Raw genomic sequence first — 22,006 nt, 5'->3', positions numbered from 1 at the left:
TATCATTGGAAAGATACTGCCCTTCAAAAGACAAAAAACAATGAATAATGACATATCCCGCTTCTCTTAAATAGCCCAAGTCTGACAAAAGTCCTTCTCAACTACTTGCACGCGTACATGCCAGTCCCAGTCACACACACCTGTGCATTGCGAGGTGTGCCATACGAGTGTGAGTGTGTGTTTATGCATGTCTGCATGTCGCCCATTCTTACCCCAATGTAGTTCAGTTTAGAAAGTTTCCTTCTCTTCTTGGTATTTCACACATTTGAATACTGTGACTTAGTCAGATTGGCCTCTATTGCTCTCTGTTTCTCCCCTGCCCACATAGTGTATAATAGCATTCATGGAGATTCATTATGTGATCTTCATATGTAGGCACAAGGTATTACAATATTATTCATTTTTCATAATTCTCCTTCCTGTGAGCTCTTCCTCTTGTTCCCCCAAACGGTCTCACAGTTACAATCATATTACACACACACACACACACACACACACACACACACACACCTTTAAGTTTAGATTCCATAAATGGGTAAACACATCAGATTTCTGACCTTGACCTATGAGATTTCCTTTTTCCCTTCCTTCCTTCCTTCCTTCCTTCCTTCCTTCCTTCCTTCCTTCCTTCCTACCTTCCTTCTTCCTCCTTCCGCCTTTCTCTCTTTCTCTCTCTTTCTTTCTTTCTTTTTTCCTTCTTTCTTTCTTTGTCATGAGATATGAAGTCAGGAACCTGGGTGCTATCCCTGAGCTTTTTCCTTCTAGGCTATCACTCTACCACTTTGAGCCACAGTACCACTTCTGTTTTCTGGTGATTAATTGGAAATAAGAGTCTCTGACTTTCCTGCCAAGTCTGACTTTGAACCACCATCCTCAGATCTCAGCTCCTGAGTAGGATTATAGGTGGAGTCACTAGTCCCTGGCAAGAAGGTTTCTTCCTTTTTGAACTAAATGTGTATACCTTGAAAGTTGACGAGAGTATTTGGCTGTTAGTGTGACGTGTCAGTGGGGACATAATTTGCTACATTTGTGTGTGACCGTGAGAGTGTGAGACTCTGGTTCCAGCCTGGGGACCTTGGGCTGTGCTCGTGGATGGTCTGGGGAATGCATAGAATGGATTTTACCCCCATGTGCCCACTCACACACCCTGCTCACCACATGATATTCCATCCCACATCTGGCCAGGTGTGGTGTTCTGGGCTGACTTTGCCTGTGAGGGGCCACATTCCAGATTAGGCACACCCACGCAGCCTGCCTCACGGAGGGGTTGGAGCAGGAGGGAGGCTGCCGCCATCATGTCCCAGGATTGTGTGTCTTGTGGTTAAACACTTAGGGTTTTGACGTAGGCAAGCAGCAGGACTGACCCTCGGAGCTATTGCAAACAACCTGAGAAGGCGGCTCAAAAATACAGGCTCAAAAATGCAGGCCCTGGCCTCAGAGGGAGCCTGCCTTTAAAGAGGCAATTTTCCAATTGCTGCCTATTTGGTGTGGTCATGTCTGAGCCAGGAGAGATTTTTCTTAACTCTGGGCAAGGAGGTTTGCAGAGATCCGGGTGCCAGGAGCCTGGAGAATTAGATGTTAATGTGAAGTGCATTCTTGGTGTCTCACTAGCAGAGGAATGATGCGTGTTGTGGGGAATGGAGAAGGAGATGGGAAGAGAGCAAGAGGCATGAGGGATGGTGGCCATGTGCAAAGTCCAAATGTTTCCTAATTGAATTTACACTCCAGCACCATCGGCATTATGTTGAACGGCTAAGTGATACACGTAGAAGCCAGAATCAGAGCTGAGATTAGAAATCAGGCTCTCCAGACGTCATCTTTGGAGGCCTTTCTACGATACCACAAGGAGACCGAGAACATCAGCCAGCTTCAGCAACATCCCAAATTCATGCCCTACTGATAGGAGGAAGGTAGGAATGCTGTGGGCTCTTCTCCCTTTACTTGCATCTTAGAAGTTACTGTTAGAAACCAGGAGCCTAGAATTTGTGTCCTAAACCATGAAGATCATGTTCCTCATTGTCAGGGAGAGAAACAGGATCAGCGCACACTTACTGCCCATGAGCAGAAATCCCCAGGTGAGAGGTGGCAAGTCCAGTTTAGGATAAGTGTCTTCTTCCTTCTAGGCATTGATAGTTGATAGCAGAGTTTATCACCTCCCAAAGCAGAGCCTGGGGTCAGCAGATTGATTACTAGAGCCCAAGTGGTGGGATAAGCCAGGCTCAGTTCCAGCCTATGTGACTCTCCATTTCCTCAGTCTTTGAAGAGGTTCAGGTAGAGACTCATTTTCCTTGCCCCTACTTTTTCTTCTTCCCTATCCCTCCCCTTTGTCTCCTTTTCTTTCCTTCTTTCCTTTTTTTCCTTCCTTCCTTCCTTCCTTCCTTCCTTCCTTCCTTCCTTCCTTCCTTCCTTTGCTTCCTTCCTTCCTTCCCTCCTCTTCATGCTTCTTTACCTCTCTCCCTTTCTCTTCTTTTTCTCCCCCACCTTTCCCTTTCTTCTTTGCTTCAACAGGAACTTGATATGTATCCAAGGTTAGCCTCAAACACATAACCTTCCTGCCTCAGCTTCTGGACTGTGCCTCAACAGCACAGTCCTGAGACACACATGGCTGTGGAAATTTTCTTACTGTGTATCCCAATGGAACTGTAAGTGGTATCACTTGGGCAAAGATGGAGACTCTCTCCACTGCTCAAACCTGAGGGATTCTGTTGGTACGCTGTCTCATTCTTCCTCCGGTTCTTACCATGTACTCTACTTGCTATCTTTGTCTCTAGCTCCGTGACATCTTTCTTTAATTCTGTCCCGTCTCTTTGCCTGGGTGAAGTTACTCTGTGTGGTATGTGTGTGTGCGCGTGTGTGTGTTCAGTCTTACACACCGGTTCTGACAACACACAGCCTGTAAAGAGCAGTAAGGATTCCCTTTCCTATGAGGCCTCACTTCATTTCCATTTGCCCTGCTGTGGCTTATTTCTATCACGTCCTCCATTTCCCTAGACTGTGGACGGTCAATGAGTGGCTGTGGAGGACAGGACCCCGTGACGAGAATTGAGTCCGACACAAAACTTTCTGATGCCTCAGTAACTTTTCATCCATTTTCCTTGCAATAGCAACAACAATAATGATAATAATAATAATAATAAAGCAGATGCCTTTTATGTCATTTTTGCTATATTCTGGGCAATACAGAACAGACAAAAGTTGGAAAAGAGGGACGGAAACTGAAAGGAAAATAATGTTTGGAAAGGAGTCCCTGTTTGCATGTGGAAATTTGAAAAAGATCAAATTTTCACCCCAGAGTATTGTCAACTTTGGAGACCGTTGCTCTTGATGGAAGCAATTTCCAATCCAGTCAAGGAAATGGATCACAATCACATTAAAAAAAAAAACAAAAAAAGAGTTAAATGCTACTTTTTTAAAATAAAAAAGTATGAATAAGAGCTATTGTTAATGGTTCAAACTGTGTCTATAAGCAAGGAAGTAAGATAAATTGACTGATGGTGAGTTGGAAAAGTTACACAAGAGGCAGGGAGTGTGGAACATAATTTAATAAAAATAAACGTTGTTGGGTGGGGGGAGGGAATACACACACTCCCAAACAAGAAATGGAAAAGTTGTCAACCCAGGCTTCCAGTTCACCGCTCTGTTTTGCCTGTCCACTGTCCTGTCTTGCCAGGGGAACTTGGTCCAGGGAAGGACACCTGGGTGAGGGACAGGGACCCCGCCCCCCAGCCCCTCACCCTCATCCACTGGGCTGGCCCTCCATCAGGCCTTCAGTTTCCTGCCCACAGGACTAGCAGAGGTGAAAGCCACAGGCCCAGGGGGCTACTTTGCCTCTTTGACTCAGCCATGTTTCCAAAACAGAGGGAGCCCCAAGAAGGCTCCTTGCCAAGACAGGGGGTGGGAGAGGTGTGTGTGTGTGGGGAACAGCTCCCCTCTTTGTGCGCCCTCCCCCTGCCTTCCTCCCTCCTCTCTAGGTCTGTCGGTTAAGTGTGAAAATTACAAACCCCAAAGGAGCTGCAATCCGAACGGTACCTAGGGAAAATTCAGAGTTTCCTTGCCATAAATACCCCCAGCTCCAAGACGCCTGACGTCAGAGCGGGGCGGGCGGCGGGGAGGGAGCAGCCTGGCCGCGGGAGCCGGGGCGAGGGCCGGACAGGACCGCTCCGCGCCGCAGCCCGAGCCCAGCCTGGCCCGCAGGGCCTCGTCGCGCGCCGCGCCATGGGGGCCTCCGGGTAGGTGGGCAGCGCGGGCCTCTCCCGCACTTTCTTTCGATCGCTCAACTCTCTGGGAGTTGGAAGAAGGCAGCGCTTCTCCGTAGGCTGCTGGTTCTCTTTCTCCCGCGTGTGCAGGGGGTGGGTTGGGAGAGCTGGGCGGTGGGTGTGTGCCCGTGTGCGCCCGTGTGCGGTGTGTGTGTGTGTGTGTGTGTGTGTGTGTGTGTGTGTGTGTGCGCCCACGTGTGCGCGCGCCTCCTGTTCTGTCCCCATCTGGACCCCCCCACCCCCTCAGAGGATGTCTTTGGCAAACTTTAAAGGTTAAAAAAAAAAGAAGTTTGTGGTTTTGGAATGGGACTTCGTGTCGCAAATGGACGCACAGGTTGTCAACTTTCTGGGGTGGTGGCTTTGCACGGTTGCATCTGTGATGGGGGGGGGGGATCCTGAAGCCCCAGCTCTCCCTTGCAGGCTGGGCCCTGCGGCCAGCTAGCAGGAGCATAGCACAACCCTGAGGTGCTTGTTCTGGGGGGGGGGGGGGGACGGGGTCCCACTAGGAACCTTGGGACAACGCAGGAGCATTTCCCAGTAAGGGGTTCCCACGCTGGGACTCCCCAAATCTGTGGCAGTGGTCCCATCTGGGGCCAGGACATAGTCTGATGTCCCCAGCTAAGAGGCTCTGACTTAGGTTGGAAAGGCTCTGGTAGGGTTTCAGGTGATTGTGAGGAGGGGAGAAGGGGTGAAAGGAGGGGTTGGCCCCAAGCTGGGGCCCTATGTCCACCCCTGCCCCCTAGGGGCCTGGATGTTTTTGTAGTTGTCCACAGGGTAGGGTGCGAACCAGGTTCTCTGGCAGTGCCTGCCTGGGGTGCCCCAAACAAGATGCAAACTTCTAACATAAAGACATGTGTCTGAGCTGTGGGGCGGGCGGAGGAAGGGGGGCAGTGGAGGAGAGCGCGCGAGAGAGATTTTTATCAAAATTGAACACAGATTGCTGAGGTCTGGGCTGCATTTAACTCTTTTCTCACTGCTCGGCCACTTTGCCACAGTTAAGGTGGTGGGCTGGGAAAGTTCCAGGGAGAAAGGGAAAGAAGGAAGGAAGGAAGGAAGGAAGGAAGGAAGGAAGGAAGGAAGGAAGGAAGGAAGGAAGGAAGGAGAAAACATACCTCTGCAGGGTAGCGTCCCTGCAGGTTTGCCTAGAAGCTGGCACTTAGGAACAAAAGAAACTTCCCATCTTTGAAGTTTCAAGTTGGATGTTCTCTGCTTTCTGAGTACAGCATGGGTTTCTTAGATTTTAGTTTTTCCCAGGCAGTATGGGAATGCTGATTATTGTAGCTGTAGGATTTGGGGGAGGGCAAGGCAAGGGGCTGGGGGGGCTGCAGGGGCTGCCCAGGGCTCTGGACCCAGCAGATTTTAGCACAGTACTAACTTATCTGTAACTGGGATCCTCATACGGAGCCTGGCTTCATAGCTTTTCTCTCCAGCAGGTCTCTGGTTTTGCATTTTGCAAGAAGGCAGCCTGCAATGTTTGGGTAGGAGGAAAATTATGGGATTCTCCCATGTCCTGGGTGGGGGGGGGGATGTGAGAATGAAGGGGACAGGAAGGAAATCTGGAAATAAAAACAGACCCACAGGAAGTTGAGATTTGGGAAGGGTTTTTTTTTTTTTAAGAAATTATACAAACTGACCCCCAGGGAAGTGCCATAAAAAACAAAACAAAACAAAAAACCCTGAGCAGGCAGTCAGGTCAGAAAGGCATTTGTTTAACTTCAGGTTTAAGTTGCCCTCTGCATTGCAAGCAAGTAGGTAAGGTACACAGCAGTGCGTGCAAACAGGAGGCTCAGTACTCCTGCATAGCCGTGTTGATGCGTGCAGGGCTGAGGTGATGGGGTGGCCTGGAGCATAGAAACATAAATGGGCCATTTCTCCTGGGCTCAGAAGTTTATCCCACCCGTACTTCTTCCTTTAAAGAAAAAAACTGCACACACACACACACACACACACACACACACACTCACACATCCACAACTATGCTATTATTGTCTTGTGCACTCTGGATTCGGACTGCTGAGTTTTCAGTTTTCCTTTGGATCCTTGGATGCTGAGGGAATACTTGTGCCCCCATCAGGACAAAAAGAGGAGAGAAAAATTCTCTTGCATGTTAGGACTGGGGAAAGTGGAAGCTAGGAAGGTAGGCCCAAGAGGAGGAGTGGGAAGATTTTTGCTTTTACCTTTGAAAGCTAGCATTCTCCTCAGACTTCCTCTTCCCCCCAGATCCTACCTCCAACATGGCTGAGTGAACTGTTCTCCCTACTGAACAACCTTGAGTCTAGGGCAAAGGATGCAGAATGAAGAATGAGAAAGGCTTAGGATAAATGAAGAAAAGCAGCAGAGGCTTTCTTTTTGTATTTTTGTGGACCCAGTAGAAGTAACATGTTTCACAGTTTTCACTCATTGCCATTAGTGAAAAATGGGTTTCGATAGGTGCACTGGTGGCTTCTACCTGTGATCCTATCCATTTAGGAGGCTGAGATCTGAGGATTGTAGTTCAAAGCCAGCCCGGACAGGAAAGTCTGTGGGGCTCTAATCTCCAATTAATCAGCAAGAAGCCAAAGTGGAGCTCTATAGCTCAAATTGGTAGAGTGCTAGCCTTGAACAACACGAGAGAGTTAATAGTTGGGGAGGAGAGAGAAGGGACCCATCATTAATAGTTGGAGAGAAAGGACTCATCTCCCATGAGAGAAGGCTCCTGGACATACTCTTATCTGAACACGTGATTTCTCAGGGGATTGTGAAAGCAAGAAAGGGGCTTCAACTCTTTCACTGTGTGCAATTGCTCCTGAGGCTCAGTAGAATCTTGCTCTCCTGGGTTTGCTCTGGGAGTTACTTTACTCACCCCACACCCAGGCACAGAGCTGCTAAAGAGAATCCTCTCTACTAAAACAAACTCAAGGTCTTGCACTTACTTGCTCCACCACTTTGAGTCATGCCCCTAGTCCTTTGGGGTTTTTTGTTTGTTTGTTTTGCTAGTCCTGGGGCTTGAACTCAGGGTATGGACACTATTCTTGAGCTTCTTTGGCTCAAGGCTAGAGCTCTACCACGTGAGCCACAGCACCACTTCCGGTGATTTCTGTTTATGTGGTACTAAGGAATCGAACTCAGGGCTTCATGGATGCTAGGCAAGTACTCTACCACTAAGCCATATTCCCAGCTCTGCTTGGGTTATTTTGAGATGGGGTCTCACTTCTTTTTTTCTTTTGTCAAGGATCACCTGGATTGTGATCTTCCTATTTACACCTTCTTCCTACCCAGAAGTGCCACTGAGTTCTAGCTTGTTTTGGTTGTGATGGGGGCAGGAGGTGTTATGAACTTCTAGCCTCAAGCTAGATCTTGAACTGCAATCCTCTTTGAGCTCCATCTCATTGAGTACCTAGGTTTACAGGTATGAGTCACTGGCCCAGTTAAAAGCAATATTGTATATTCACCTTTCAATTTTCAGCCATCAGATATGTATGGTATTTGGAAAGACCCACCTTCCATCCCTGCCCCACAACTCTAGCCTCATATGTTCTATGAAATTGTATGTGTATGAGTAGAGTTTCTATTCCTCTGCCCAGAAAAAGAGATCAGTCAGGACTATTCATGAATGTATCTAGTGCATTATCCATAGTGGGGAAAGCAGGGCCCAGGCATCTCTCCCATAGGAAACTCTGTGGAACTTGAGCCATGTAATAATCCCTTAATATCGAGGAAAAGGTGCAACAGAACAGCATGGGTGTGAATGGTTAGGGAGGTGTATGTGTGTATATATAACTAATCGAGTCTCTATGGCAGAGGTTGCTTAGGCAGCTATTGCTAATGGAAGATGCTTAGAACAGAGAGAGTAAGGGGGAAATCTGATGGACTGTCAAGGATGGGAGCCTTGACCACCAGGGCTGTCTCCGGTGGGTGTGAGTGAGAGGCTGCCCCTGAACCTGGGGAGAGGTGACTCGAAAGGGACTCTAATGTTGGTGAGAACAGCTTTAGAGCCTCTTGCCCCATCCCAGAGCTTCTAAGTTATCCTTCAAGTTGACATTTAAGACTTTGAAGATCACATTTGTTTTTGTTTTGTTGAAACCCTCCCTTCAACTGTGGCCTGGGATGACTTTTAAGCTTTTAAGAGGCTCAGCCAGTGGCCAACTTTGCTTGAGATGGCCCAGATTTTTTTTTGGGGGGGGGGAAGGGGGAAGAGGAAGGAGGTCAGTTGAATTCTTCCCTCCTGGCAGCATCTATTTCTTGAGCCCTCTGTTCACATTTTTTTTGGTTTGTTTATTTTGTGTTTCCTTATGAGGTTCTAAAACTGCACAGTCAAGATACTGTAGAGGGAGGAAGTTCCTTCCTTTGAACTTGTGTATCATTACAACAGAGCTGCCCCAGGCTCATCAGAATGTGGGCAATAGCACGTGTTGCTATTGAGTTTCTTTCTAGGTTCTCCCATTTCCAAAAAAAAAAAATGTGGAAAAGATAAACATCAGTGAATTTGATGTCTCTTTAAATCTCTGGCCAAGAGTTGCTAAGCGATGTGTTGAAGGCTCCATGTTTCCATGGATGGACTTTAGAATCAAGAGTAGTGAGTGCTGAGGTTTGGCACCATGAGGTCATAGGCTGTTCAGTCTCTCACCTCTCCCTTTCTCTCCCTCTCTCTCTGTTAACGCAGTAAAATAAAGATTCTTACTTTTCAGGGTTATGTTCAAGATGAAGTGAAACCATCGGCAGGGTAGGACCTCCAAAGCTGTTCTGGGTTGAGCCAAACATTAGTGCCTTTCCTGTCCATAGTTCTAAGCTCAGGAGAGTTCCTGGGTTTGGATATCTGTCCATGAGACAAAATAAGCCACTTACTGGAGGATTTACAATTCTGCCCCCAAGTCTCTCCGTAGGTAAAGACCTCTAATGAAAGTATATCAGCGTATCGTCTTCTCCATCCCACACCAGAGGTGGTCCCACGTGACTTTCTACTGGAGTGCAGTAAGGTCTCCAACGCACTTACCCACGCACTTGAACTAATAAGAAAGTCATACATCTTATTTTAAAACATGCCAAGCATGATCTTGATTCAAAGACTTTAAGTCAAAGCTTGTGGAAAGAAATCACCGAGGGAGTATCTACTTATATATTATCATTTGCTATTAGTATAATAATTTATTATCACTCAATAATAAGGACACAGTTTAATGACAATAATCCCTTAAATTTGTATAACATTCTACAATTTGAAAGGCATATGATTTCACTGGAATAATGTCACAATACTAGGAGATTCATATCAGTCACACTTTATAGCCCAAAGTCGGAGAGCTTCAAAGATTTATCCCAAATTGGGAGAATACACAGGGGGGGAAGAAATTGGGGGATGCAATGGGTCTCAGTGCCATGCATTAGAGTCATGCAGAGAGCCCATAGAAATGTCAATACTTGAGCCATCCTAGTGCAATTCAGTTAGAATCTCCCAGGGCACATTCCAGGCTGCCATAGTTTTGTAAGTCAAATTTGAGAACCACTGTTCTAACGAAAGATTGGAAAGCACTAAACTTAGTGCCCAGGTTACCATGCACAGGAAAAATAAGCAATAAGATTTGACTAGGATTTAAACTGTATAAGGATGAGGACTTTGCGGATTCCATTTGTGTAGCCTCTAAAATAGTACTAGGGAGATATCCAGTACATATGGGCTCATGAATGAATGAATAAACAAAATACTGTAAGAGAAGGAAGTGGCAACTGGAACAACCAGATCCGGCCTGTCACCTCGTTTGATAAATAAAGTTTTACTAGAATAGAGCCACATCCATTTGTTTATGAATTGCCTTATGACCGCTTTCCGGCTATCGTGGCAGAATGGAGTAGAAGTGGCAGAAGCTGTATGTCCAAATAGAGCTGAACGTATTTCCTCTTGTCTCCTTACCTGAAAGGAGAGCTGGGTTCCCAGAATGAACATAGCAACTGGATTAGTGAAGACAATATTACAAATGTTTCATTAAGAATATAAGTTCTAAAATTAGAGAAAAACCTGTGTATAATCCTAGCCCAACCACTTAACCTATTATAAGACTATCCAGATTATTGCCTCCTGGACTAAGTTTTCTCTTCTGAGAAATAGGGATGGTAATAAAATAATCCCTCCCTCGCAGGATGATGGTAAGGGTTGAGGCCTATGATTATGATTGCTGTTGCACTTTCTGACAGTTAGCCAGGTTTCAATCCAGTGTCTCAAGAGCAAGGAGGAAGTAGGAAAGCAATTAGCACTAAGTTACCTGGTGTGACAGAGGATGATGGGAGATTTCTGGGATACCAGGTCATTGCAAGACAGAAGGAGTCAGGTCCAGGATATGTGAGCGAGGTGCTCCTTTCTGGCTGACTGCATTGTCTGTCTACAATTCTTATCATTCCTTCAGGATTTGCTTAAGATGTCTATCACCTAATATATTCAAGGAAGGTCCCGCTTCCATCCCCTTGTTTATAGTTCTCTCTATTGGGTGTGTATACCCTAGCATGTGCATTCTCCTAGGCTTGCTCAGACATCTTCATCCCTCTCAGACTTTCTCTGCAAGACTCTTTAGGACCATCCCATCCTTCATAACCCACGAGCTTGGCACACATTTCTGTCATGACGTTTAACACAGTGCACTGTCATCAAGGAAGGACTAAGTCTTCTTCATTCCCCCTACGAGTGTTGGGTTTCTGAAATTCAAGTTGCATTATAGAACCAACACTTTTTAAGCCAATTAGTATCCAAGTAAATTCAGTGTCCATGGACTCTTGGTTCAATGAAGTGATGACCACATTAACCCTCAGGAGATGTATAAGACTTGCCCAGATGTGGAGGAAAAGTGCCAGAAGTGATCCCTACAACCAGCCACACGGACAAGAGCTACTGGGTGCAGAGACAAAGTAGACTCTCTGTACTCTTTGGTGGCCTTGCAATCTGGAATGCTTCTCTTAGTGGCTAGCTAGTCAGGTACAGGGAGAGATAGAAAAGACAAAGTCTTGGACTTTTTGTTAGCAGATGTGGGGGCTTCTCTGATTTATTCCTGTCTAAGTGTCAAGATCTCCAAGAGTTGGGCTGGGCTGGTCAGCTTTCATGGGCATAGTCAGAGAGAGAGAATCTTGGTCACAGATAATAGCAAATAGCAGGTGATCCCTAGCTTTGATCTTCTCCTTCAGAATGGATTGCTTGGCTCTTTCAGATTTTGGTGACAACTTTAATTTGGTGGCCATGTCACTGCATGTATAACAATGTTAAAAATGAAGTTCATTTCCAGTCATCCTGGGACAGCACATAGAAGTGTTCACCTTGAATTAAATATCTTTTAAGATCTTTTCCACATGGACAGTTAGGAGCTGCCTCTTAAGAGGGAAAGAAGGAAAGACAGAATGAACTAGTGTTTTCACATGGTCCCCTGATACACACTTGGTATATTGTGGATAATTTTGTATACTCTATTGTTTGCTTGATCTTTTCATATTATGAAACAATTCTTCCTTGCTTAAACATGGGAATCAATATCATGCAAAGATGAGTAGAAATTTAACATCATATCTCCTTGTATGCCCTGGTAACTAATGTCGATAGTCTAACTGATACGCGTGTCTTTTCTTAGCTTTTCCTTTGCTCATACACACCAGCGGGTATATGCATAGGTAAGGAGGTTCTTGCTTGAATGGTGGTATTTTTATTTGTTCAAGGAACTTGTGTTCTTGCTGGCATTCTACCACTTGAATCACACTTTCTCTTCCAGCTATTTACTGATTAGTTGGAGATAAGTTTCTCTTAGGATTTGTCCAAATTTTAGTCTTCAGATCTCAGCCTTCTGAGCAGCTAGGATTGAGTGAGGCTGGCTTTTCACTGAAATTGAATCTTACTGTGTCTGTTACTCTGTAACATACATTTCTTCTCTTTCCCCAAATGTCTATACCTTTGATGGGCGGAACTTGTTTTTTCTTGACTTCCCTTATTCTTTCATATCTAGGCATCTCAGCTTTTTGTGTTTGAGATCGTGTCTAGCCTTGCTAGGCTCTTCCCTTTTTCATCAGTCTCACCCATTGGGGTTCCATCCTGAGTGAATACCTTGAGTCTGCTAGATCAAGCATCATCCACCACCAGGAAAGCTTTGCTTTGGCTTGCAGGGTATGTGGCCAGGTGTGCCCAGCCTGCTGCCAGCTCTGGAGCATGACTTCACTGTGTGTGAGCCCCTCTGGGTCTCCAGGAAGCTGTGGGAACACAGTCCCTCCTTATTCCTGCCTGCTTTCATTCACCTGGGGTAAACATACCAACATCAAAGGTCGATTTTGGCGACTAGTTTTGGAGGCTTCAGTCTCTCGTGAACTGGGCTTATTGCTTTTGGCAATATTTGTGGCAAGACCACAAAACGTGATGAAGTGTATGTTATGGAGCAAAGCTACTGGACTTGTAGCTTGGGTAAAAGAAAGAAGAGGAAGAGACTGGGGTTCTTCTATCTCATTGAAAAGCATGCCTGATGACCTAAAGGCCTCTTGCTAAGCTCCACCTTGTAAGGTTTCCACCACTTTCCCAGAACATGGTTCCAGAACCCAGGCTTTATTACATGGACCCTCATTTTCAGATCTAAATGATAACCATGCCTTTCCTCTTCACCAGTGCCAGCCCGTCTTCCTTTATCATGAAATATACAAGAAACATAGGATGGGGATGGAGCCTGGGAGACTAGATTGGAGATCAGGCATGCTGCGGGGGTGGGGAGTCTGGTAGTGTAGCATCAGGACCATGTGTTTGGATGCTACATTCAGATTGTCTGGTTGGGTCCACATTGGTTTTTTTTTTTTTTTTTGCCAGTCCTGGGCTTGAGCTCAGGGCCTGAGCACTGTTCTTGGACTTTCTCAAGGCTAGCACTCTACCACTTGAGCCTCAGCACCACTTCCGGCTTTTTGCTATGTATGTGGTACCAAAGAATTGAACCCGTGTCTTTGTGCATGCTAGGCAACACTCTACCACTAGGCCAAACTCCTGGCCCTAGGGTCCACATTGTTTTGTGTAGTGATGCTGGACCATGCCACTGACCTTTAGGACCAAGTCCCCAGAGGTAAGGGATACTGACCAGAGTCAGTCCTCTGTGGGAACACCTCAGACAAAGAGATGTATCCATGCTTGTACAAACCCTGGGAACTCTGATGGCCCAGGCTCCTTATCTAATAGGGGAACATCCAGCTTCTGGCTTCCCATGGGGTTGGTGGAGACAGTAGGTGAGGCTGCATTGAAACTCTACCTCTTCCTCTATCCCAGGATCCCTGCTGTCCACAATTCCAAGAACTTTCCTGATAAGCCTCCTGCCCTCCCTCACAGAGCCTGTCCCCTAGTACCCTTTACATTTTTTTTTCTCACCATTTATTAACCCGCTCAGAAAACATCCAGCCTTGTCTGTGCCCTGGTGTCTGCTCTGTGAGTTGCAGATAACAGCATTGCTTTCTCACCAGGCTGTCAGCAGTCAACGGAAAGGTGCCTGGAAAGTGGTTGGCACAGCGCCTGGCAAAACTCCACAAGCTTTAAAAGCTTTGATGAATTTGTCTGGGAGGAGTCCATTGTTTTCTAGATTACCATGTCTGACTAGGAAAATGTGCATTATTTTCTCTGTCAATTGTTCTGGGTGCTTTCTAGGTGACCCTTAAAACTAAAATTTCTGTGAGAAGAGTTACGTATGTGGGCAAGAATGAGCTCATGTCTTGAGCTATATTGCCAGGTGCTCATTTATCTCCTACTGCATTGCTAATTGGAGACAAGTGGACGTATGTAGTGTAGACATGACCACATAGGCCTTGACAAGGTCTTGCCTGGATACAGAGGGCTGGACAAGCTGGCCTTTGGAAATTCATTTGCATCTTCCTAGGGCTTCGGCAAGATGCAATGAGTGTCTTTCAGGGAATAGGATGTGGAAGGAGGCTGTTGGCCCACCGGGCATTGCTCTGCTACCTTCATGGGTTTTTTTTCATCTTGCTCCTTTGTCCCAAGTACAGGGAGTCTGGTTCTATATATTGAGAATATGTTTGAATTTAGGAGATAATACTAAAGAGACTGATGAGGGGTTCATTCTGTGTCTTCCATTTTCTTTTCTAAAAAAAGAAGCAGGGATGAAATGACTAGTGCAGGATCTTGAGGTCTGGTGATATGCTGGAATTCCTGTGATGCTTCCATCCTCACTGGCTTTCCTTTCCAGGTACTGGCATGTTCTGGTAAGCCTTCATGGAAGGGAGTCCTCTAGACCAGGTTTTGTGCTAGGTGGTGTTTTGTTTGTTTGTTTGTTTGTTTCCCCTCTACTTCAGCTCTTCATAGAAATCCTATGAGGTGAGTACTGCCAAGCTCTCTTACAGACAAAAAGAGACTAAGATGCAGATGAGGAAACCTCACTGGCTTTGCAAAGAGTGTACAGGAAGAGATAGTCAAGCTTTGCCAAGATTATACAGGAAGACATGACAGATGACCAGAGTCAGCATATGGAAATTAGGGCTGCCTCAATCACACCAGGCCTCTGATGACTCTTGACTCATACAAAAGAGACAGGAAGGAATAAGGCAACTCAATGACCTTGGGAAGGCAAATTGCTTTCCTGTCCAGGGGCTGTTGGAGAAAGTCATAAATTTCCTGGAAGGCAAGAGAGACCATGTAATTTGCTGTCTAAACCAGGACTTCCTCAAGAGTGAAAGGGGAACTAGCTGGATGGGACAGCAAGGAAACAATTCTGAGTACAACATTGGCATGTATGCCCATTCCCTCACCCAGGAAGTCTGAGTGGACATGGCTGTTCTGGTCAACAAGGCCGTTTAGATTATTTTTTAACCCTGTCAACATATTGTCTGGAGTTGGCCCTGAAGCACTGTGCCCCTCATCACCTCTGTTTATGCTAAGGCATGATTTGGCCTTCTTCTTTGTCTCTCTACACCTAATGGGGTGTGCCTCCTCTGGCACTTGCAGTCACCATTGTGAGTTTCTCCCCATGGAGCTCCTAGAATTCAAGGCCTTTGAATAGCCCCTAAGGCTGGTGACAGGCCAGAGCTACTTTACAGGGAATACTTGCTGAATATAGGTGCCCTTGGTTCATGTTTCTCTCTTCATGGTGCATTTGTTTATTTATTTATTTATAAACACAGAATAAGAACTTCATTTAGATGTTCCTCTTTTTTTTTCTGCACTACTATTCCACTGTTCTAGAAAGGAAATCAGTTGTATGCATGTGTCTCTGTGTATATCTGTGTGTATGTACAAAGGGACTAAGAATAAAAGGAGTCAAATTTATTGGTAACGGTGGATGTTGTATCATGGCACTGGGTATCAGGATTCAGGATTGAGTAACTACCTTCCATAAAGTATCGAGCATTTGGAAGCCTTGGTTTTTGCCAAGTGTACCATGGAAAGGTTGTGATCCTGGGCTCCAGCTCCAAGGTGAGTTTAAACGCTGTCAGGCATGGGAGACATGCGTGGTACACTCAAGAGTGCTGTGGAATTGCTGGTGTTGGTGGTTTTGGTTGCTCAACAAATACTTGAGAAGGTTTTAGGTAGTGCGCATTGTATACTGAGTGAGGTGCCAGGAAGGAACCCCAGAGAGAAAAATACATTCTTATTCTATGCTCCTTAAGCCAGGTGATAGTTCATATGTGGTAAGTCTAAAGGACTAAGAATTCTGATTCATCAGGTCAGGAAGTGATCAGCAGATTCTTGAAGGCCTTAGAAATGTATTATGGGGGAAAATATAGAGGCTGCCTCCAGCAGAAAGATGGGCAAGTGGCTTTTATGCATCCCCCTGTTTGTGGTGTGTGTGTGTGTGTGTGTGTGTGTGTGACAGATAAACGAGAGAATGAGAACCCTCGAATTGTTAGTGGGGTTTAGAAGGAGGCACGTTCCACTTGGCCTGGGGACTGTTAGATTTCCTGCACTCCATCTCTAATTCCATGGCTTATTCAAAACCTCCTTATCTCATAGTGAGTGTGCAAAGGAAGTCTTCCTCCCCCTTCCTCCCACAGCTTTCCTCCCTGCCTCACATTTCCCAATCTTGTTCCAGTGTTCACCAGGCGAAATCCTTCTGGTTTCTTACGGTGTGGGAATGTGGTACTGGGAATCATTTAAGGGGATTCTGTAGAACAGAATGCAGATGAGAAGATACCCAGGCTCACACGGAATTGGGGAAGTACAAACATCCAAATCACGAGACTCTCCGCCACATTCATCATACTGGCAAAGAATCCACATTCCTTGATGTAGAGTGAGAGGGAACACCTGTGTTCACCCTGGAGGTCTCAGGAGGGCAGGTTGGTACTACTTAGTAACCCTGGACACGATAAACCCCATGGCCTAGTGACTTCACTGCAGTGCAAATAAGGACACATGTTCAACGTGGGTGTGAAGAGTTAAAAAAGCAACCCAAGTGCCCATTACCTACTGGAAGATTGGCTAAATGCTTTGGTATATGCAAATGATGCCATAGTGTGGCATGCGGAAGAAAGATGAGACAACTCTAGAGAGGCATGTGCCAGTCAGGCAAGCTCGGAAGCAATGTTAAGTGCCTAGAACAAATTGCAGGAGCACAGTATTGCTACTGAGTTTAAAGCCATGCAGAAATGTTTACCAGTATTTGCAGTGTCTTTAAAGTGTAAAGTTGTGTTTGGGGAATAACAACAAAATTTAGGGAAATGAATTTTGGTAGGAAAGCTCAGAGAAGCCTTACACCTGTAACATTTTTTTTATTTCTTATACTGAGAGGTAGATACACATGTGTTTATTTGATTACCTATATCTTTTAGAAATTCAAAATATTTTTAGTTTAAAAGGCAAGTTTTTGTTGTTGCTTTCTTCCCATTTGACTTGGGAGACAGAAATTGGGAGGACTGTGGTTCAACACCAGGCAGGAGGAAAGTTCACAGAACTCCATCTTAATCAATAACTGGATATGTTGGTACTTACTTGTTGTCCAGCCTATACAGGAAACACAAATAAGAGGATGACAGTCAAAGCTGGTAAGGGAAAAATGTGATACCTTATTCGCAAATAACTAAAGCAGACAGGCTTGGGGTATAGTTCTAAAGCTAACGTGAGTCCTTCGCAAACATGAGGCTCTGGCTCAGAGGTTTTTGTTGTTGTTTAATTTTGCTGTAGAGGTGATGTACAGAGAAGTTACAATTACATAAGCAAGGTAATGCGTACATTTCTCTTTTGAACAGTGTTCCAGCCTCCCTCGTCTTCTCCCACTTCCTCCCAAGTCCTCTTCCTCCCGGCTGTAAAGTTCATTTCCAACCATAGTGTCTAAGAATGAGTATCATTGTTGCATTGGTTTACTCTTTGCTGTACCATTTTTGTGATTCCTTTCCCTTCTCCAACTCAGAAAAACATATATAAGACAATGGGCACAGAAATCAAAAACAGTGTCAACAGGGAACCAAAGGAAGAAAAGAAAAAGAAAGGAAAAAGAAATAACTGCAAACCGTACACTAAAAAAAATACTCTTGTTTCCATTTCTTGGAATTCATTTCGATAAGCATCATTTTATATGGTTATATGCACAAGATATTGAGCCTTTGTGATCCTCCTAAGAATATCATAGCCATATTCCAGTTATTACAACTGAGGGAAACCATGCAGCCTGTGTTTCTTTGGGTCTGGCTTCCTCCCAAGTCTTCCCATTTCCTTATGAATGGGGCAATGCCATTCTTTCGGATGAAAGCATAAAATTTCATTGTGTATATATACCACATTTTCTTGATCCATTCATCTACTGAGGGGCATCTGGGTTGGTTCCATATCTCAGCTATGGTAAATAGTGCTGCAATGAACATCGTTGTGCTGGTATCTTTAGTATGGCCTTGTTTGTGGTCATTTGGGTAAATGCCCAGAAGTGGGATTGCTGGGTCTATGTTTAGTCTTTTGAGGATCCTCCATGCTGCTTTCCAGAGTGGTTGAAACATGTTTACACTCTCACCAACAGTGTGGTAGTGTTCCCTTTTGACCACATCCCTGCCAACATCTGTTATTCTTAGTTTTCTTATAAGTGGAGGGAGGTGGACTCTGAATGTTGTTTTGACATGTATTTCTTTTATGGCCAGAGATGTTGAACATTTCTTCATGTGTCTATTGGCTATTCTTGGTTCTTCTTTAGAAAAGTCTCTAAGTCTTTAGCCTACTTATTAATGGGGTTGTTTTTTCTTTGAGGATTTGTTTTTGGAGGGTTTGGCTTGTTGATCGCTAAGTATATTTTAGGTATGAGACCCTTGTCTGATTTATAGTTAGTAATAATCTTCTTGAGGTGGTTTTTAAAGTTTATTTTAAAAGGAGCACAGACTCCTTATTCATCGCCTCTTCCCATTGACAAATAGATGTGAAAACCTGTGCACAGAAAGGTGCTTTTCCTTTGTCCCAGGTCCTCCTGGAACATTTTAGGTGTATGTGATGTTTGTAAGTAGACTTTTCTCCAGGATGCCCCATGCACTTGGTAACCACCACTGTTTTTGAATTACAAGTCTTAGCCTGATTCTTTTTTTTTTCTTTCTGACTGGTGACTACGTTTCATGGTATTTTGACAGGTAAACTAAAGTCATTGTACAAAAAGCAGTGGAGCAGTTCTCTGCGTCATTCCCACATCACAGATGGTCGCGGCACTCTCCCCTCCTGCCCTCATTCCTTACTTGGGAGTTACTGAGAATTCTTGTCAGTGTTACAAACCCACAGCCCTTGTCCAGGCATCCTTTTGTTCAGGTCCACTGGTCTCAAGTACTGATTACAGCCATTAGGCGAAGGACTCTCCTCTCCTCCCCTCACACCCTGATTTCCATGGTACTGCCGTTAACCTCACGTCTTCTGTTCTTATGTAGCCAGGGCTCTGCTCCCTGGACAGACACCCTGCCCCAAAGTGGGAAAGAATCTCTCCCCACACCCCATTCTCCTAAATCTCTTCACTTCCTTTTTCTTGAGGATGGAGCCAAGCTGACTTCTGGAACCTTACTGATTCCCAGAGTTAAGTGGATTGAGCTCATTGGTGCACCTGCTTGTTTATTGCAGCTCCTCTTTTTTTGTTATAGCCCCCCTCCTCTGATATTTGATCCCAGTTGTCTGAGCCACGTGACTCACACTGTACTGTCCTTGTGTGCCCCTGGGTTCAATCCTGCCCTTGACCTGCCCTTGACTCTCAGCGCTCATTGCTAAGGCTCGTCCATCCAGTGAAATGGTGCTTATGCTGGGTGGCTTTTCATGTTGCATTCTGCTGATTTAGATAAGGTATAATTCACTTTCATGAACAAGATGAAACTTGCATGTGATTGGAACTTATTTGAGCAAATCGTGGTTGCTCTGAGAATGTATATTTCAGTCTCTAAGACTCGAGAATGTACACCCTGCCAGTTGGGCTCTCGGCGGAAACTGGTAGAAATGCCTATAAGGATGGCCCTAACACGAATTCAATGAAAGCACCATTTACTATGAATAGGCAGAGAGGAAAGAAGCTGGGGAGTTACCCAGGGCAGAGAAATACCAGGAGGTGGCTACTATTCCCAGGCCTGTCGAGAAGGAAGGAAGAGGGTGAGAAATATTGTCCCTGGGGTATCTTTCTTCCTGCCCTCTAGTCCCCTGACTGCTTCCCATAGACCTGTCCCACTGGGCACTGGAAGCTCAGACATATGGGACATGAATTTCCATAATGGTTAGCCTCTGGGCTTGGAATGTCGTGGAGAGAGACAGGTAATAAATGAGAGGCAGGCGCTACAGCTTCTTCTGTACATGTCGAAGCTTAAAAAACCAGATAGATTGAGGGCCTGTCTTTGAGTCACCCTGTAATAGCTTTTTATGCAATTTAGCCTATGGTTTTAGGCTTCTTGGCTACAAGAGACTGACTTAGATGATTAAGTCAGGAAGAAAGTTTGGAGGGAGGGAGAGACTGATTGGTGGCTGTGGGTTAAAGGTTTTGTTCTGTTTAAAAGGATAATATTTCTTCTGTCTCTTACTGTGTGTGTGTGTGTCTGTGTGTGTGTGTGTTAGTACATGGGCTTGAACTTGGGATTTTTCCTTCTCACTTGGCTTTTTCACCCAAGGCTGGTGCGTCCCTCTCCTCCCTTGACTTCGCAGTGAAGGCCTAATCTCTAGGCACCATGGCAGGGCACACAGAAGTCCTGAGGTACCGAGCCAGGTTGTTAAGTGAAAGAAGGGAGAGCAGAAAAGCAGCATGATGAGATTGGACAGAGCCAGGTACCCTTGATAAAAGGAGGCAAGGGATAGAGCTGCTCAAATTGGAGGGCTTCGAGAGCAGAATCCCTCTTCTGTCATGCAGTTCCCACTGGACTTTGGATAACACATTGGCCTCAGGTTTTTCATCTGTCTGATGGGCGCAACAAAGGTGTGCTCCTCATCCAGTGAGTGCAAGCTGAGTGCCTGACCACTCATGAGAAGCACAGAAATGTTTAGCTGGGAGCCAGTGGCTCACGTCTGTAATCCTAGCTGTGCAGGAGGCTGTGCAGGGGTTCAAAGCCAGCCTGGGAAGGAAAATCCATGAAACTATTGTGTCTAACTCATCAAAAAAAAAAAAGCCTGGCATGAATCAGCTAAAAGAACAGTGTCCAAAAAAAAAAAAAAAGAACAGTGTCCAGGCCCTGAGTTCAAACCCCCACTCTGACACCTATGATAAAAGAAGTATTCAACGAGCATTGGCTGTTACCTGATTTGTGTTTGGGAAGGTGTTTGTTCATCATGGCTCAGGAGAGGAGGGAGCTCTCCAAAAGTCCAGAACATGTAGTCCCTCCTTCAGTGTCTTCATTTTTCTCATCCATTTTGCCTTCCTGTGAGCAGCACCGTGGGTCTCAGTTCTCCTGACTCATACATAGGATTCACAAAGGGCCAACGAAAGACAAGACATTAGAGGAGCTGGCTATCTGTCTGTCCCCCAGAACCATGAGTAGTTCATGAGGCAAGAAATCTGAAGAGGTCATCTAGCCTACTGTCTGATAAAATGCCAGTCGTCACAATGGCCCTCAGAAGTGAAAGTTGTGCCAGGCATTGGTGGCTCAGGCCTTGAATCCTAGCTACTTAGGAGGCTGAGATCTGGGGATCATAGTTTGAAGGCAGCCCGGGCAGGAAAGTCCATGAGACTCTTATCTCCAGAAAAAGCTGGAAGTGGAAGAGTGGTTCAAGTGGTAGAGCAATAGCTTTGAGCACAGACTGGCTCAGGGACAGTGCCCAGGTCCTGAGTTCAAGCCCCAGAACTGGCCAAAAAAACCCCTAAAATTGTGTAAAGCAATTTAAGTTATACTCTCTCCTCTCCCCACCTTTTACCTCCCCCATAGAGCCCCAAGACTTGGAGAATCACTGCCATAATAAACTGGCTTCAAAAATGTCTAATCCAGCAGACTCTCCACTTTATTTATCCGAAGGGCCTTTTTTCATGAGATACCCCACAGAAGTAGGTTTTGAGGTTTGTATCCATTACAATTCGAATTTAGTGAGCTACATGGAACAGAAACCTGAGTAGAGCTTCTTTGTCAAGTAGGGTTTGAAAAAATGTTTGCTTTTAGACAAGTCTATAGTGCAGAGTTGGTAGAGAAGTTTTACAGTGTCATCCAGGCCTAGGTCCCCTGTAACTCTCTGCTCTGTTCATCTTTGGTCTCTGTGCTCATTGCTTAAGGGTGACAGAATGGCTGCATCACTTTCTGACCTCACATCTGCATCCCTGTCAGGAAGAAAGTCATGCAGTTACTTCTGTTACTTGAACAGGCTTCTGTGACTGCCCTCTTCAGAAATAAATCAACACTGTATGCAGTGGAAGTCCCCA

The 22,006-nt window shown here is 45.4% G+C and overlaps 1 protein-coding gene across 2 annotated transcripts in view; it reads left to right on the top strand.

Moving 5' to 3' along the window:
• Window positions 1–22,006, top strand: part of Daam2 (dishevelled associated activator of morphogenesis 2) — a 98,754-nt gene that overhangs the window by 9,125 nt on the left and 67,623 nt on the right. Inside the window, exon 1 of one of the 2 annotated variants that reach the window (XM_090355729.1) lies at window positions 4,175–4,229. The exons of the other annotated variant lie outside the window; for it this stretch is intronic. The gene's annotated coding sequence lies outside the window, so the exon portion shown is untranslated. Of the gene's footprint in view, window positions 1–4,174; window positions 4,230–22,006 lie in introns of those variants that run through there. 2 annotated transcript variants of the gene reach the window in all.

Source organism: Megascapheus bottae, chromosome 22, assembly GCF_031878675.1.
Source record: "Megascapheus bottae isolate mThoBot1 chromosome 22, mThoBot2.hap1, whole genome shotgun sequence".
NCBI lineage: Eukaryota > Metazoa > Chordata > Mammalia > Rodentia > Geomyidae > Megascapheus > Megascapheus bottae.
The sequence above is the reverse complement of the archived record's forward strand: the minus strand, read 5'-3'. Positions and strand labels throughout refer to the sequence as shown.